Genomic DNA, 10,701 nt, shown 5'->3' with positions numbered 1-10,701 from the left:
ATGGAGGAGCAAGATGTGAGACCCCTGACAGTGTCCATTCAATCCCAGTCAAGGTGAATTCTCCCAGATTCTAGATAAACCCCATGAGCCAACAAAAGGACCCATCTTTGTTTAGCACAAAAAATGGCTCAGCAGCCTAGGATATTCACCATCTCCAAGTCAGGGACTAAATGTAGGACTCCAGAGTCTCCTGAAGGGCATACATTAGGGAGAGGAGAAGGTCAGAGGACTTTACCGGCATTAATATAGGTCTTTCTGAAAATTGACTGGATCTTAGCATTGTAGAGGCAGCTTCCCACAGTGGTGAAGCCCTCTCACTGGAATTATGCCTGCAAGAGCTCAGTCACTAACAGCCAATCGCTAGGGGATTTAGGAACTAGATAGAGAATTTAAACACAGCAATTTCCAAACAGGAACCACCATGAAGACAGGAAGACTCTCCTACATTCAGCCTTTCTATTTCAGGAACTGGGATTCTGCATAAAAAGATCATTTGCAATAAAGGTTCCACTGTTTTAAAGCAAAACTTTGAGAACAACTGAACTGGAAGATGGGCAAAGTTCCTTCCAACTTTCAGACGCCTGAATTTCGGTATTAAGTATCTGGGTGCCCAGAATATAGTCAATAATACCTAAACTATAATCACTCTCCCTATAATAATCTCTAACATATGGATATAAATTACCATTACAGCATAAACAACCCAGCACAACACTGACTTCCCCTTCCACTGAAAACATTAAGTTCATCCTGCTTGGCTTGAACAGGGGTGGCAGGGTGTTTCATTATTTACCTTTTCCTCTTCTTGGCTATGAGGAAACGGTGATGACATCTTTTTGGCCAGATGGAACTGATGCGAGATTTATGGAGCAGCTGAGAACTGTCAGAGCCGGGCCAGGCCAATCTCACAAGACAATGACGGTGGCCTTTTCATCAAGGAGCATGTTACTTTCTGGAGTCTACTAACACAAGAGGTTCGTATCTACCCAGTCATCAGCAAGATTATCCCAACACGCCACCAGCTGCTGCCACCCAATCCGGAGGCCTCCGCTTCTGCTCTTGAGGGACAGCATGTGAGCACGCAGGGGTCTCACCCCTCACCCACCATCACGCCACCCCACCCCCACCCCGTCCGGCACCCACCACCCTCCCAGAGTGGGAAACCTCATCCAATGCCTTCTCGGTTACAGAGATTTTAAAAATTAGTCACACAGAGGAGGGCGGGAAGAGAGTGGAGGTTTCCTGAAGGAATCAGTAACAAGATCTGGGCTGTTTCACCTCGAGGTCACGACAGCTCAGACTGTCCCTGAGTTAGCACTGAGTGGTCAAGAATAAAATCACCCTCTGCAAACCCTCTGCGGACTCGTCCACCATCTATTAATACTTTGTACAAAGAGCTTCCTTGAGGAGAGGCCTCCAGCAGAGGGGCCTCCCCATTCATGGAGCATTTCGTTTTGGAGATTTTGATCCTTCTCTCACCACCAGCCTCAGAAGATGGCCCCAGTGCCTGCCCACCCATTATCAGAGAGGAGGAAAGGGTAGAATTGGAGACTAAACTCCAGCATTGGTGTGAAAGAGGGGTTCAGACGAGCTTCCCATCCTTATCTTGTACAGACGCACACCGGGGCCCCTACGGCCTTGGTGACTGCATGTCCTGCTCTGCACTGGACAGTCCCAGTTTGTCTCTCCTACTGTCCCAGGATTGCTACTGATGTCACTGCCTTTCTCTCTCAAAAGCTCATGTTTGGACAATAACCTAGATAGTCCCTCTATCCCTGGCCTGGTCACCCCTATGCTTTTCAGTAAGATTTTTTTTAAATGGAGGGCTATCTGGAAAGCCCTAGATAGCTCTGCAAGTCAAGAGATGTGGGGATTAAAAAAAGAGAAAGAAACAAAGAGATAAAATAAATTACAAAGAAAACCAAACAACAGCAATGTTCATTGTAACAGGCAAACATGGAAACAACCCAACTGTCCATCAGTAGAAAATGGTCTAATCAATCCAGGCTGGTAATATGGAATGCTCTGCATCAACTTAAAAGAAAAAGGTGGATCTGTATATACTAACAAGGGACGCTCTCCAGGCAGTTTGATAAGAGAAAAATAGCAAACGGTTGATCATTGCAACATGAATGATCCAGTTTTCTTTTCTTTGTAACTATGAGTGTAGATGTACAAAAGACCTAGACCACTGTCTAACAGGAATAGAATGTGAGCCACTGTGTAATTTTAAATTTTCTAGACCCATATTTTTACAAAGTGAAATTTATTTTATAGAACCCAGTGTATCCAAAGTACGATGTAAATCAACGTAAAATATAATTAACTTTATTTATTTTGTACTAAATTCTCAAACTCGTGCTTACAGCAGTCTCAATTCTTACAAGCCACATTTCAAGGGCTCAAAAGTCACATGTGGCTTACGGCTATGGCAATAAGATAGCTCAAGGCTAGAAGGATGCACACCAGGTAACAAGTTATCTCCGGAGAGGAAAGTGGAATTAGGAAAATGGAGTGATTTGTAGAGGATTTTGAAACTTTCTACAACGAGAACATATTCAATACCTCAGTTCAGTTCAGTCACTCAGTCGTGTCCAACTCTTCGCTACCCCATGGACTGCAGCATGCCAGGCTTCCCTGTCCATCACTGACTCCTGGAACGTGCTCAAACTCATGTCCATTGAGTCTGTGATGCCATCCAAGCATCTCATCCTCTGTTGTCCCCTTCTCCTCCTGCCTTCAATCTTTCCCAGAATCAGGGTCTTTTCTGATGAGTCAGGTGGCCAAAGTATTGGAGCTTCAGCTTCAGTATCAGTCCTTCCAATGAATATTCAGGACTGATTTCCTTTAGGATGGACTGGTTTGATCTCCTTTCAGTCTAAGGGACTCTCAAGAGTCTTCTCCAACACCACAGTTCAAAAGCATCAATTCTTTGGTGCTCAGCTTTCTTTATAGTCCAACTCTCACATGACTACAGGAAAAAACCATAGCTTTGACTAGACAGACAGACCTTTGTTGGCAAAGTAATGTCTCTGCTTTTCAATATGCTGTCTAGGATGGTCATAGCTTTTCTTCCAAGGAGCAAGCGTCTTTTAATTTCAAGGCTGCAGTCATCATCTGCAGTGATTTTGGAGCTTACGTAAGTTTACAAAACAAGAACTGGAAAAAATTTTAAAGCAGCCAGAACATGAGATGGGAAACTAATAAAATCTATTAATGAGGAATGAAGAAACAGTATTAAAATCAATTCATCAGTCAAAGACTGTTTCCATTTTTTAAAAAGTTTGACCCCCAGCAGCCTCAGGGACCATGGGGCTGCACTAGCCTGCCCAGTAAGTCAGCTTCCTCAGTGCCCACTTGGCTGCTTCTCCATCTAGAAATGGGGAGCCGTGGGGAGCCACGGTGCCTCCCTGAGGAGTCTATCACATTGGAGGAACAGCACGGTGCTCTCAAATACTCAGGCTGAAGCTCTGTCAAAGAGCCAACAGGCAAACCAGTGCCACCAAAATAGCCTAGAGTGTTTGTTTTAAAATGTAGAGTCTTGAGCCCCACAAAACAGGAGTTTCTGAGGCGGAGCCCAAGAACTCCAGGCGATTCCTAAGCCCAAGTAGGACACAAAAGGATATCTTTTTCTTCGAGCCGGATTTCCACTGCCAGGTTCCTAGCTAAAATCTGATTCCACCTAGAACATACTGCCAAGACCTGGTGGAAGACAGGAAACCCACTCAAATTTACCCTGCCCCACCCTGGAGGAAGACGATCTTCCACTGTATGTGCTGAAAGATGCTTAAAGACCTCACAACTTAAACACAGGCCACCTCTTGGTATAGACTGCCTTGTCCAGAATTAGCCCTGCTTCTAACTCTCCAAATCAGAGAAAGCTGAGGCTGAGGGGTCTGCGCCTGCCCTCAGCCCCTGGGCCTGCCGTGGGAATGCAAAAGGTGTTTCTTTCCACTTCCACCACCCAAGTGATGACACTGGGACATCTGGGTGAAAGGTTCTCCCTTAAGGTGTGATCTTCTATCTATGTGGTTTTTGTTGCTGCTGTTGCTGTAATTGATTTATTTAATTGGAGGCTCATTACAATATTGTGGTGGTTTTTGCCACACATCGACATGAATCAGCCATGGGTGTACATGCGTCCCACCGTCCTGAACCCCTCTCCCACCTTCCTCCCCATCCCATCCCTCAGGCTTGTCCCAGAGCACCAGCTTTGGGTGCCCTGCTTCACGCATGGAACTTGCACTGGTCATCTGTTTTACATATAGTAACATACATGTTTCAATGTTATTCTCATACTGTCCCAAGCTCCTCTTCTCTCTCCCACATGGTCCAAAAGTCGGTTCTTTACATCTGTGTCTCTTTTGCGGTCTTGCATAGGGTCCTCATTACCGTCTTCTTTTTAAACATACCAAAGGTGCAATTCACTATCAAAAGGGGTGGTGGGGGCCCCGAGGCAATTTCTTCAAAGGTATATTCTTTTTTTTTTTTTTTGAAGCTATAATTTCTTTTTTTTTTTAATTTTAAAATCTTTAATTCTTACATGTGTTCCCAAACATGAACCCCCCTCCCACCTCCCTCCCCATAACATCTCTGTGGGTCATCCCCATGCACCAGGCCCAAGCATGCTGTATCCTGCATCAGACATAGACTGGCGCAAAGGTATATTCTTAACAGTGAAAAATTATTGCTTCCATGTGTATAACATCTTTCTCCTAAAACTCAATAACCAGAAATTGACGGGAGGTGTCAACTGAGGTGTGATCATCCTCATTGTACAGAAAAAAAAAAAAAAAGACAGGAGGCTGAGCGGGTTTAGGGAGGTAGGTGTGGAGGGAGAAAGTAACCTTTCCACTCTCTGTTTAGTCTTGGAATGGCGACCTCGCGAAGCCAGTGAGGGCCAGATTATGTGCTGGGCTCCCCTACCCCGCCCCCTTCACACAGAATAGCTCCCTCGGACATAAAACGATTCACTGCCTACTTCACCCCCACTCAGCCACATTTAACTGATTAAAAGGCCCTCTCACCATCGTTAAACAAGCAGATGAACGTTTTCATCAAAGCTAAATGCCCTTTAATAATCTGATGCCCACTCTCCTTCCGTGACACCTGGCCTCTGTCCGTCTCCGCGTAGATGACAGGGAGAGAGTCTTCCTTCTCCCCTCACCCACAGCAGATCTCTTCACACTTGGAAACTCCTTTCCCTGGAAGTTTCTCCCCGCCCCGGCCCACCCCACCGCCATCTCCACCTCCATCGTCACCATCTCTCTTCTCTCTTGATCCCTCTTTTCTCGTTCCATCTCCCTCCCTCTCTCTTCCGCTTCTACAGGAAAAGCAACCAGCAGCGCGCACAGCCCGCAGAATGAAGAGCCGCAGGCGAACGCTTGTCCGCGGCGGCCTCCGAAAGCCAGGGCTAGGTGAGATGCAAGAGACCCCGGAGCGCCGAGCACGCCGAGAGCGGGGCGCGGGCGGCGCCGCGGCGACCGTCTGCCCGCAGGGTCTCGCGGTTGCGGGAAAACCTCTCTGTGCTGCTCTGCCTACTGCTCTCCAGAGGGAGAAGAGCCTCTTTGACCTGTGGAGTGCTGAACGGCGTTCACCGCGGAAACCGAGAAGGTCCGGCACTCCAGGCCCAGGCCCAGTTCTCCTGGAAACCCCCTCCCCGCCACGGTGCTGCTGGGGCCTGGACACCTTCTCCAACCGGTCTGCTGCTGCTCAAACTCTGGCCACGTTAACTTCACCCAAGCCTTTCCCTTCTGCTGGTCTGACCCCCCATATGGAACAACAACAGCAGCCCCTGAGTTGCCTCCCCTGAACCCTCCCTGGAGGGAGGCGTAAATAAGCAGGTAAACCCGACCAGGGCGCGCGGGAATTCTGAATCCCAACCGCAAACAGATCCCCTTCCTAGGAGGGGCTGCGCACGCGCGTGGAGTTGCTCTCGAGTCACTGCGCATTGGATTTCCAATGCTCAATCTGAAAGTATTTGTTGTACACCCACAAACTGCTTGGAAGTGTGTTAAAACGTATTCTCTGCCTTCAAATACCTGAAGACAAGGTCATGCAGAGACTTAATAAAATGACAAGTAGTGCCCAGAGGCAAAAGTTTACTCTTACTCTGCACAATTATTTTTATGCATACCGTGGTACTGTGGTTTTATAGTTCGAGCAACAAAATGATTTCTCACACCTCCTCTGCTCCTCACCCCTATATTCCCCAAGCTCCACTCCAACCTACAACCCCTGCAAACACTCCTCTAAAAAAACCTTTTTTTTAAGAGGAGGGTGCGGTGGTGCAAAAAGAGAAAATTTTAAGGCCCTCCGGCCACTTTATTTTGCAACTCTGGAGGGAGGGGGCGATGATCTAACATTGGAGCCAAAATGACCAGTCCAGGAGGAAGGCCTGAAATCATCTTGACTAACTTTCCCATAGTAGGCCTTTCAGCTCTTTTTCCCTTAACACCTTGTATTCTTCACTCTGGGATAACCCTGTCACCAATACTACTACTAAGAATCACTGTCTATTGATTTTTTGTTCAGTCACTCAGTTGTGTCTGACTCTTTGCAACCCACGGACTGCAGGATGCCAGGCCTCCCTGTCCGTCACTGTCTCCTGGAGTTTGCTCAAGTCCATGCATTGAATCGGCGATGCTGCTTATTAAGTACCTACTACCAAGCAAACAGTAGGCTAAATCATTTTGCTTGAATAAAGTTCTGGTTATCTATAACTGCCTAACAACAACAAAAAATCCCCAAACTTAGTGGTATGAAAACAACCATTTTATTATATTCACTGCTTCTTTGAGTTAGGAGTTTGGACAGGAAGTAGCAGGGAGGGCCTGCCTCTGCTCTATGAGGTCTGGGACCTTAGTTATGAAAAGTGGAACAGCTGGGTGCTGGAGTCATCCGGCAAGATCATCATTCACAGGTCTGGCTCCTGGAGTAACTGTGAAGTGGGTTCATGCAGCACTGTCAATCAGCAGCTTTCACGTGGTCTCCTCCCAAGGCTCCAGCTTCCTCACAGTGTGGTGGCCTCAGAGGAGTCAGACTTCGTACATGGCTCCAAAAGCAGATGCTCCAGCAAACAGCAAAACGAAAGCTACGTGGCTTTTTCTGATCTTACCACAGAAGTCATGTGGCGCCACTTTTAGAGAATTTTACTGGTTACCTTGATTGAAGCAGTGACAAACCTGCCCACATTCAAAGGGAAATAACCACCCTCCCAACCCATGGGAGAAATGTCAGAGACTCTTTGTTTTATAACACTATCCTCTTTAATTCCCAAACAATAATCTTTTGAGGAAGCATGAATATTATTCCCATTTTACAGATGGGAACATTGAGGTTCAGGGAAGCTAAAGAATCCAAACACCTGTACTCCAAAGCCTGAGCTCCAAATCATACCCCAAAGACTCACTGCCTGGCATTTATGATGCCTTCCCTTGCTCTGGATGCTCCCCAAAACCATCCGCAGCCCAAATTCCAGGACCCTCCTTTCCTCGCCTCTTTCTGCTGGTTTACTTGCTCTGAATTTCCATCTGTCCTAGAAGTAGCCAATGATACTTCCACCTCCATCCCATCTTCACCAGCTCTAGGACCCAAGATAGAAATTTCAAGGAAGGCAGCCCCCCAGATTTGACCAATCTGTGATATCAGCTACTTATGGCTCCTCATGGTCTGCTAGGCCAGAAGAGGGATGGCCTTTGTCCTGTGGAATCCCCACTGCCTCAGGGCAGCTGCTGTGGTGGGCCAAAGCCCCATCATTCACTCAGCCATTGGCCCATGGCCAGCCCTAACTGGGAAACAAAACCCCACCAGTATTTGAGTATCCCCTTTATATATTATTGTATCATGTGCCTTAAAATAAAAAAATGAAGGCTTTAGAAAGACAAAAGGGAAAATGGTAAAAATATTTGTAGCATAGGATAAAATTACAAAGGGATACTAGCTAATATAAAGAGCTCATAAAAATCAATAAGTAAAAACTAAGATCTCAATAGATAAATAGAAGACGTAAATAGGTGGTACATTTTTAAATGAAAAATACAAATGGAATACAAACATTTGAAAATAATTTAAAAGAATTATAGTCTGCTGTTTTCACCTCATATATTTACAAAGATTCATAAAATGAGAATTCACAAGTTGCTTTCCAGAAGGTTTATACACAATTATATTCATGTGTAACCCATGTTCCAAGAGGAGAGCAGCTGTTCCTGAGTTCCTCTTGAGGAGAGCTGTTCCTCTCCTGAGGAGAGGCGAGGCAAGGATTGGGACCTTAAAGGGGGACAGGATGTCTCATCTACACCTCTGCATTTACACTGTCTATGTTTTAGAAACTCACGCAACTTAAATTATTCCACTTAAATTGCTATATAAAGATTTGATCCACCACTATTTATTAAAAAAAAAAAGATACATAATAGTGAATTCAGCCCTCTCCTTCAAATCCAAAGAGTTTTATTGGAGTCTCCCCTATCTAATGAATGACTAAAATATTCTTAGAAAAAGCAATGCTCTAGCAACCATAAGGAAAATAAGCAGAATCAAGCATATGTTATGTATCCAAGGAGTTTACCATGGATGGCAGAGCTGGTTGCTCAGAACCCATAAAGATACTAAGCCACAGACACTGCAGACATATAAATCAGCAGTGCTACTACTTCAAGGTCGGAAGCATGTCACTAGGCCAGAGCCAAAAATAGATGTTGTGGCATTAAGAGAGTAAAAATGCAAATCACAAACTGGGAGATGATATTCGCAATAAGTAAATATCCACCAAGAGGTTTTTATCCACATATGTAAAGAACGCCCACAAATCAAGAAAAAGACAAAGGATTTAAACAATCACTTCACAAAAGAGGATGTTAGAAAATCCAATGAACATTTGAAAAGTTGCTCAGTTTCATTAGTCAGTAGGAAAAGCAAATAAAACCACACTGAGACTGTCCTACACTCCAAACAGAATGGCTTAAATTTAAAACAGATAATACCCAAGTGTTGACAAAAATGTGGTGCAACTGTAATTCTCAAACAATGCCAGCATGAGTATAAGTTGGTACAATTGTAAATCAGCAAACTGTTGAGTTGAATCTACTAAAACTGAATTTATGAGTATCCTATGGGCCAGCAATTGCACTCAGAAATATGCCCAACAGAAATGTATACGTGTTCAACAAAAGACATGTATGAGGGTGTTCACAGGAGCACTCACTATTCATAACAGTCAAAACTGTAAGCGAGAGAGAAAAGGTCTAAAAAAGAATGAAATATTGCCATTTCCAACAACATGGAGGGACCTAGGGATTACTATACTAAATGAAGTAAGTCAGAGAGACAAATATATGATACCACTTATACGTGGAGTCTAAAACATAATACAAGTGAGCTTATTTATGAAACAGAAGCCAATTCACAGACATGGAAAACAGGCTATGGTTACCAATGGGAAAAGAGTGGGTGGGATAAATTAGGGGTATGGGATTAACAGATATAGTACCATATATAAAGCAGATTAACAAGGATTTACTGTATAGCACAAGGACCTACGTTTGGTATCTTGTAATAATCTATAATGGAGAACCATTTTTTAAAAAAGAACATATATATATATCCAAATCACTTTGCTATACAACTGAAACTAACACAATACTATACATCAACTATATTTCAATTAAGGGGGGGGGGAATGGGGGGGCACTTCCCCGGTAGTCCAGTGGTAAAGAATCCACCATGCAATGCAGAGGATATGGGTTCAATCCCCGGTCAGGAAACTAAGGTCCCATATGCCTCTGAGCACCTAAGCCCACCTGTTGCAACTACTGAAGCTGGAGTGCTCCAGAGCCCATGCGCTACACCTGCCAAGCCCACACGCCACAACCAGAGAGTCTGTGCGCTGTCAACAACAGATCCCGCACGACGCAAGGAAGATCCTGCAAGCTGCAATTAAGATCTGACACAGCCAAATAAATAAAACTTTTTTAAAAAGAGAGAGAGAGAGAGAATGGGTCAATAGTAGTAGATTCATACAACAAAGTGTTAAACAGACATTCAGTGAGCTAACTACAACTACAAACAATGTAGATGCATCCGCCAAACATATTGAGTAAAAACCAGCCAGACACAAAGAGTATACGTACTACATAGTTAGCTATATGTGACATTCACAACCAGGCAAAACTAACCTATGTTGCTAGGAGTCAGAACAGTAATTATCATGTGGGAAAATGGAAGGTGCTTACTGGTCCTGTCCCATTTCTTGAATTGGGTTCTAGTTACACAGCTATGTTCAGTTTGTGAAAATTCACAGGGCTGTTTACTTTTGTTCACTCCTGTGTGATGCTGGAATAAAAAGTTTCCAAAAACTGGGACACCTGCAAAGCCACACACATGCTCAGTGAGGGGTAGCATGCGTATTGCTGGACTGGATTAGGGCTTAGGGCACCCCAGGGTTTGTCATAGGAACAAAGCTCACTTTCTTACCCCAAAGAGTGTCTTCCAAAGTCACTGCTCACTAAGTCACTGCTCAGGACCCAGGAACCGGCTGAGACCTGTCCCCAGCGCTGCCCAGTCCCACAGCCTCTCTCGCCACTTCTCATGGATGAGAAATACAGCTTCCCCTTAAGAAAACTGCCTAAAGTTTCTAGAAGAAGATGGCCACATCCAGGAAGACAGCAGTGTACTGAGGATCCACACCTGATCAACTTG

This window comes from Capricornis sumatraensis, chromosome 18, assembly GCF_032405125.1.
Source record: "Capricornis sumatraensis isolate serow.1 chromosome 18, serow.2, whole genome shotgun sequence".
In the NCBI taxonomy this organism is placed as follows: Eukaryota; Metazoa; Chordata; class Mammalia; order Artiodactyla; family Bovidae; genus Capricornis; species Capricornis sumatraensis.
This window is presented reverse-complemented; position numbering follows the sequence as displayed.